The 8,597-nt window shown below is 44.5% G+C and overlaps 1 pseudogene; it reads left to right on the forward strand.

Moving 5' to 3' along the window:
* Positions 1-2,821: 2,821 nt before the first annotated feature.
* Positions 2,822-3,748, forward strand: LOC146190696 (very long chain fatty acid elongase AAEL008004 pseudogene; annotated as a pseudogene).
* The last annotated feature ends 4,849 nt before the right edge of the window (positions 3,749-8,597 follow it).

An 8,597-nucleotide genomic window follows, 5' to 3' on the forward strand; every position in this document is an offset into this window, starting at 1 on the left:
ACGCCACGGCCTCATTTACGCTAGCACGTAGTCTGCATTTACCCTCGAGGGTTTTCCTACTTGCGCCCCTTACAATTTTCGCGTGTAAGCGCACATGCCTTAAAGGAGAAAAAATAATAAAACGCCACCCCTGGTAAGCTAAGTCCAAAACGGAATGAAATTTCGGTGACGCAGAGGCTGTACGGTGCAAACGGGTCTTTTTAAGAGAAGTATTTGGGCGGAACTCCAGCAACAGTTCTCAAACTTGGAGTACCATAGGATGCGTTCCAGGCGGCGGCCGCAAGACTAGCGGTTCTCACCGCAGCATTTCACCGGTCCCTGAGTGGTTCACAGCTTTCTCTTCGTGACTAAGCAGCTCCCCTCCTGGCTTACGGCACGGTTGCTTTCTGCATTCTGCAGTAAAGGTAGGTATTTCCTTAATAGTCAGGTTTTAGAGGCTGATTGGGCTTATTTATTTCGAACAGATACTGCGGAGCTATATTCAGGGCTAACTGTGGAAAGATTTCAGACGGATAATTTGATAACTATGTATGAGTAGCTATATTATAAAAATATTTTAAAAAATTTAAAGGATTTAAAAGAAAATAAAAGAAACATAGAAAAAAAGTTTTTACATCCCATTTTATAGTTGCGCTTCTTGTAGCTAGTCTGGGTCAAAATAGTTTACCTTTCGTAAAGGTGACTCGGGCACCTCTACAACCATGCTCTCTCGATGGCTGCGCTATCGGAATAAAAAACTTTGTGAATCCTTTAGTCTACTTTCACTCTTTCGTTTTGTTATTCAGAGGATTGAAGTACAAATGAGCGTTAAGTGAATCTTGTGTACATACCACACCGAAATATAAATGTTTGCATTGTGTGGCGCTAAATGAACCTACTGTTATGCATTACATAAACCGTACTTTCAATTGAGGTATTATGTCCAGTGGTCTTATGGCAGAAAGAGTTCATGGTGAACCTGCCTAATTTCTTCAGACTACTGTTTATCTGAGAGCAGAAATACGACAAAACTTGACCAGCAGCACGCGTATATTTTAAACTAATTCATGCGAAATCCCCTATTTTGTAGCGCATGGTAGATCTTTTGTTGCCACCCCAATTGACGACTTTACCTTTTTTTTTTATCTTCGAGTACAAGTTCTACCATGATGTTCAGAACAACAGCCGATACGACGGAAGAAGCTAGAGGCTGATGAAAAAGGAAGGTGATTTCAAGCACTAAGGTTAAAAAATAACGGCAACCTCCCTCACCTTAAAAATTTAAACAGCGGATTCATGAATGCCTATGCGCTAAATAAAAAGTGATAATATCAGTGCTACTCTTTGAACAAAACATAACTTGCTATAAGAAGATTGTTGCGGTGCGTAATGAGATAATTTTAATTTCGAATTACACGCACAAATTACAGCTCTTTTTAGAAGGGGAAAGAAGAAATTATAAGCTTTTTTTAAAGCAAAAATTTATTCTTCGATTACTATGCTTCTGTTCACAATTTAGACAACGAATGTAGGATTTATATATCGAGTAATTTGCAAATTCGCGTGTTCCTTTACTTGCGCAGCCTGGCTCAACATTTATGCTAGCTCAGTGCTTTTTGAACCCTGGCAGTCAGTGTTCGGAAATGCTTCACTTTGTGCGACGGATTACCGCACGTACTGAATGTCTGAACTTGATCGGTCCTGAAATTTCTACACTAACCACTTAAAATGCACATGTATTGCAGACTGATCAAATTATGACGGTACTGCTTCACTGCTGGCAGAATAATAAGTCTTTATATAAAAAAATACCAAATAATATAAAGGCATCGGTATCGTCATACAGTTTTAGCGTTTAATCTGGTAATTAATAACAGCTGATTCTGTGAGCAAAGTTGTGCCACTTTATTTATCATTGCAAAACAGTGTAATAGGTGTGTTGATGTTTAGGCAAGAAAAGCATTGGAAAAACCCTTAATCCTTGTCGCGATTTATAGTAGATAATGAATATCAGGGAAAAAAAGAAAAGCTAGCAATACTTGAATGTTTACCATTTGTAACCATTTTTTACAGATTAAAAATTGCGGGTCGCAGTTAAGAAACAAATTATGGGGGAACCTAAGCTCCGCTCTTAAGAATATGACTTGATAGCGTAGGCCACCACATGATATTTGAAGCTCTGCTTTAACGAATCCGTATGAAAGTGTATGCGTGCCCTAGGCGGTAACGTGACTGCAAGGGCCATGCCCTGTTTACGCTGATATCATCCTCCCATATAAAAGAAAATTACCTAGTTGGCAGGCAGGAGCGCAATTTCAGGAAATTCTACGTCCAGCTAGCCCTTGGCCTTCCAGCTACCGCCTACCAGCGTCTTGCTCGTGACTTGTCACTCACAACGCAAACGCTGACGATGGATTTTCTGCGAACGACGCATTTAATGCTGTCACACTAATATACACTATAAAACTTTTTAAAAGAAGTTACAGTAGAGCACATAATCACGAGCTTTGTTAGGCCGGCAAGTCTGAAATATGCTATCTACTGGCTAAACGAAAGAACCTCGTCAAAAAAGCTAGCAACAAAACAATCAGAATTCAGGAAGCACACGTGTCGCTGCCAAATTAACAGAAAAAGAAATATTTATAAAGGCAATGAAGTGGTTACCATTTGCACTTTTGCACTTTTTCACTTTTGCACTTTTGCATTGCACGTTTGAATAGAATGCAATCACAAAGTCGCCCCATGTAAATAAATTTCAAATTTATTGGAGCTGCGTGTTTGTATGTGTACTAACCTGGACATGATGTCTTGCTTTTTTACAGACATAAAACGAAATTGCAACATGACGGCGAGTGAAGGCGTCACCTTCGTCAACGTCAATAAAACCCTGAGTTGGAACCCGATCACACTCTTAACCCAGGTCCAGGAATGGGGCGACCCAAGAACTCGCGATTACCCAGTAGTGATGAACCCTTTATTCGTATTTCCCCTGATCGCTTTCTATTTGTACTTCGTCAAAGTTATCGGCCCGCGTTGGATGAAGAACCGCGAACCATTCGAGATAACAAACCTCATCCGTTTCTACAACTTGGCCATGGTGGTGCTCAACGCCAAGTTCTGCCACATCGTCCTCCGTGAGACCTACCTGCCCAGTGGCCGCTACAGTCTGTGGTGCCAGGGCATCACTGGCTACATGGATGAACGCCTGGAACAGGAGTACCGCAACGGCTGGTGGTACATTGCCGTCCGGTACGCCGACCTTCTGGACACCGTCTTTTTCGTGCTGCGTAAGAAGTTCAACCAGATCACTCATCTCCACGTCATCCACCACACCATCGTGGCGGTGAATTGTTGGTTCTGGGTGCTGTACGCTCCCGAAGGCCAACCAGCGCTGGGACTGGCCATTAACGCATTCGTCCACGTGGTCATGTACACGTATTATTTTCTCGCCACCCTGGGACCCTCGGTACAGAAGTATCTCTGGTGGAAGAAATATCTCACCACACTGCAGATCGTGCAGTTCGTAATCTTCCTTGTGCATATGTCGATTCCGTTGTTCGTGGACTGCGGCTTTCCGCGCCACTTGATCCACGTGGCGAACGCGCAGACTGTGTTAGTGTTGAGCTTGTTTGTGAATTTCTACATCAAGTCCTACATGAGAGAGAAGGAGAACGCGGCCATGCGTAGGGCGCAAGCTGCGGCGAAACACGATGGCGCTCATCGGCCGGAGACGTCCAAGGACGTTGCGAACGGGAAGAAGCTAAAATGAAAGTGTAGTTGTGCTAGTCTAAGTAACTCGCACTGAGAAGCTGATCGATCAGCAGCAGGACAAGCGAAGTATAAAAATGCACAGTAGTTTATAAGATAGGATCTCTTTACACGCTCGTTCGTATGACGCCCAGACTCAGTACATGCATTTGTTCGTCCAGTCGTCAGTCAGAGAAAGTTCGGAGTTGCTAGAGTAAATATAGGTTGTGAGGTGTAATTTTAATCTGAAATCAGGGAGGGCTGGAAGAATGAAGTGCTACTCGCTCGCATTCCCTTATAATGAAAACCGTGTGTCTAATACATTTGCGCGAGATTCGCTGACTCATATTTATATCTTGTGGCGGTGGTTGGATGTGATGCAGGGAGTTCAAAAATACTCGCTTTCCCGCTTTCCGAGAAAATGAGAGGTAGGCTCTAGCTTGCCATGGCCCTGATGCGTTATAGGGGTAAACACATGAAGGTATTTGATCTCTCTCTCTCTTTAAAACACACACACACACACACACACACACACACACACACACACACACACACACACACACACACACACACACACACACACACACACACACACACACACACACACACACACACACACACACACACACACACACACACACACACACACACACACACACACACACACACACACACACACACACACACACACACACACACACACACACACACACACACACACACACACACACACACACACACACACACACACACACACGCACGCACGCACGCGCGCGGGCACGCACGCACGCACACACACACACGCGCACACACGCACACACGCACACGCACACACACACACGCACACGCACGCACACACACACACACACACACACAAAGTACACACACACAGACACGCACAAAGCACCTGAAATAAACATAACAAAGCGAGTTTCCTCATTTTAAAGTGAATGTGCGCAAAGCATGAAATTGCAGGTCGGGTTCTTGAATGGTGCTACACGATATAAATAGACTTGCAGGACGCTACGGCACTGTCGTCACTTGAAGTAAAGGCAGCGTGTAGTGTACAGGTAGCGGTATATATTGGTAGCAGGATCGCGTCAGCGTACAGCAAAGCAACTCGTTCTGGTCACTAAAATGGCGCAGTGTTGCATAGCAAGCGTTGTAGAGAAGGGGAAACGACTTTAAGCCTTATTGTTAGCCGCTGAGTTTCTTTGAGCGTCACTGTCGATATGACATGACTGTGAAATGATGTGATGTGACATGTTTGTGATGTAACTGTACTGTCATCACCCATCCCTATCTCACCCACAACTTTTATACCCATCTACCCCTATCCCCCAGTGTAGGGTAGCAAACCAGTTCCTTTACCGGTTAACCTCCCTGCCTTTCCTCCTCATCTTTCTCCTCCTCCTCCTCCTCCTCCACTGTGCCGAATACCTACTCAGTCTTCGTGAGTTGTTTTGATACTGTGAATGCAGGCGTTTTCTGTATACGTCAGAACCTACCTTTAAAAATCATCACTTGTGGGTCATAGTCCACAACATTCAAGATTTGAGCATTACCGCGCCCTGATGTATGTGCTACAAGAAACACGCCTTATATAATGTTGATTATTTGTGGAACGGTTCCGAAAGTTGTGAATTGTGCCATTCTTATTGTAAATAAATGTGTAAGAGTAAGTAAATGCCTTTATGAGTTCAATACTTTAGAACCTTGCATCATGGAGCCAAAATCTGCAAGATGATTATTGTCTTTTATTTTCCTGCAGATAACATATGTTCTTCACAACCCACTCGTTGAAATTCTTATTAGAGATTGACTACGCTCAAGCCACCTATAACTGCACTCGATCGTTTAACGATGAAACGGTAGCGCTTCAAAACAAGGTGACTCCACAATCACCCCCACAAGACGCCACCAATCAGCTGCTTTATTCAAAATTTAAAAGAACTTGACTGTAGGCCAGTTGCCGTGACATTATAAAGTATAACCGCGGAAACAACAGGACGGAGGCGAGAAGATAACACAGAGCGGTTATTTATCAATGCCTTAATCAATCAAGTCAGTGGTAGCGCATGTGGTGTCTCCTTCATGTCGTCCGGGTTTTCAAGTGCTTGAGCCTTCATGATGAATAACCATATTGCCCAGGCAGCTACGCTGGTCGTCTAACCCCCTGAGACTAGACAGAAAAGATGTCTATACCTGATCCAAGCTCCATACTGTGCAGCATTGAATTCTAGGATTATTATTGTAGCTTAAATAATACGCACTGGACCCCTCCCAAGAAGGTACATCTCCCTTTTGTCATACACGGGCTTTGTCGTTGCAACATCGACTCACCAGTCATGAGACACAGTATGCCTGCCATTCCAACGGCCTCCGTAGATACTGTTCACCTAGTACCGGGCGGATACCTCGGTGTCAACAAGCCACTTTTTATTGTGTATTAAACTCCACCTTCCAAAGTAGGACGCGACAACTTTAAACAATCCTGTCTGGTTTTCCTTGTGGATCCCAGTACTGCACACAAGGAGCCACTGTGACCGGAGGCTGACGCCTGACAGTGTCCACCGCGTCGCTGTGCACCTACGCCAACCCTTACATTCACTGTGCCCCAAAAAAACGCTTTTCCGAACTTTTCGCTTGAGGGAAATTTACAACTACAACAAGCTGAAAAATGGGAACACTTAAACTCCATCTTCCAAAGTAGGACGTGACTACTTTAAGCATTACCGTCTGTGGCTTTCCCTGTGGATCCCAGTTCGCATATATAGAAGTTGCTTATGGCTTCCCTTAATTTGTGCCTCTATTATATCACATATAGTTATTAACGTACAGCTACAAACTACTTCAATATTCGTATTACCTCAAGAAACATGCATAAACCCCCTTTACCCGAACTGCACTAACGTGCAGCTCGGTTGTAGCAAGAACGCTGACACTAGGATTTTCTATTAATTAATAAATAAACTTCCAGTCGCTATTGGTCTCAGCCATCACCATGGATCCGATGAATTCACGTATCTGCAAAAGCGCACCAATTAAAGTGCAGAATCTTGAACTACACACATTTACCATGTACCGTGGCAACATCGTAGCGTAAGCACCTCGTTGTGAGCCGGCCTGACGATCACGTGCATTATATATGCTATATATGTCATGCTTCGCAACAGAGATAATGACCGCCCATACATTCTTACACAATTATCTTCCTGTGGCAGCCTCCTGGCTGGCCGTCGGTATCATCTCCTTATGCCTTCTCCCACGTCGTCTCCCATCATGATCTTCTTTCTTCTTCCCTTCCCCCTTCCCTATTGCAGATTAGCGGGCCAGATTTGAATTATTCCTGTCAGCCTCTCTGCCTTTCCTTTCAATAAATCCATCTGTCTATCCCCTTGTGAAGAAAAGTGGTTTCTCTTTTTGCTTTTCATTTTATGGCCTGACAAACTTGAACAGGTGACAAAAAGAACCACTCGGACAAGGTACCACCTACCACCATCTGCTTTGCAGGCGACAGGCAGCTTTGACCCTGGCAGGCGAACTGCAGTCAAGTTTCGCGCAAGAATAACATGAGATGGGCTGAGTCCGTGCTGTCAGCCAGGGTCCGCGTTACGAGAACGTTGCGGACCTTTGAGAATGTCTCGGAGTTGACACCCACCTGCTACAGCTATGGGAGGCTAGGAGAGGCCTTACTAGAAGACGCAAACAGAAAACGGCAATCGTATACGCTGAAAATAAAAAAAAAACTGAAATCACAAGACAAGCAGAAGAGTACATATGGAACTTGGCCAAGAACAACTGGGTAACCAAGTGCGATTCATTGAGAGACGTGCTTGGTTATTCTTGCGCGAGTTGCAGGCGAACTGCAGTCAAGTTTGCGGGTGTATGAATCATCTGGGTTTGCCCGAAAATTGCGCGTATGATACCTAAGTTTAATAAAAAAAAAAAAATTCGAGCCAACTGGACCACTAAAGTGCGATGAGACGAAGGCCTTTACCGTGCGGCGGTCCGTAGCCCTCCACTACTGCACCTCTTTCTCTCTTTCTTCTGCAACCTTCCTCCATTCTATTATGGTGCGGTTCTGGTGTCTGCGGAGAGGTGTGACCGATAATGCACCTTTTCTTTTCTGTAAACCGATTTGAAACGCAGCTAATTCCTGCTTTACTGCATCTGCTTCTGTATGCTGTGTGGTACGGCGTTCGAAGAAGCACGAACGCCTGGATCGGACGCCCGGCGCGGTCAGCTTCGTATGCGTGAATCGCCTGATGACCAGACGTGATGTCATAACTGAATGTAACGTCATGAGACTTCAGTTCCGGTTTTTATACCTGACTGGATGTGACGTCATGGTGACGTCACACATGATCATGGCGTCAAGATTAATAATGACATCACCAGTGACGTCACACCACTAACTATTATAATGGGTCACTATCTACCACTAACTAAAGTTCTTCACTGACAGCTTCAAACGTAAACAGCGGCAGCTGTTTTTATGGCAACCGCGTTTGCCTGACACATAGACAAGGAGATTCTCACGAGCCCGGCGTGGCTGCATGCATGCGAGAGCATCCTCAGAGAAATCCGAGGACGCGAGCTCCTAATGTTGTTGCGTCATGCTCTTAAAAGCGGGGTGATGTGTCCCCCGAAATTTTGTGTAATTATTGCGCCACAATCTCGAGGATGTGCTAAACGAAACCTGAATACGCAGATCAGTCGTTACAGCACCGGTCGTGAAATTAGAGCAGGTGGATTCGGATCCCACCACCGGCATCTGGTTAATTTTTACTTCTACATAATCAATTATCTCCTCAATTACTTCACTATTTCAATTGACAATAACAACAACGAAAAAAAAATTCTCTATT

The sequence above is a fragment of the Amblyomma maculatum genome, chromosome 4, assembly GCF_055883805.1.
Source record: "Amblyomma maculatum isolate TAMU_Amacu chromosome 4, ASM5588380v1, whole genome shotgun sequence".
In the NCBI taxonomy this organism is placed as follows: Eukaryota; Metazoa; Arthropoda; class Arachnida; order Ixodida; family Ixodidae; genus Amblyomma; species Amblyomma maculatum.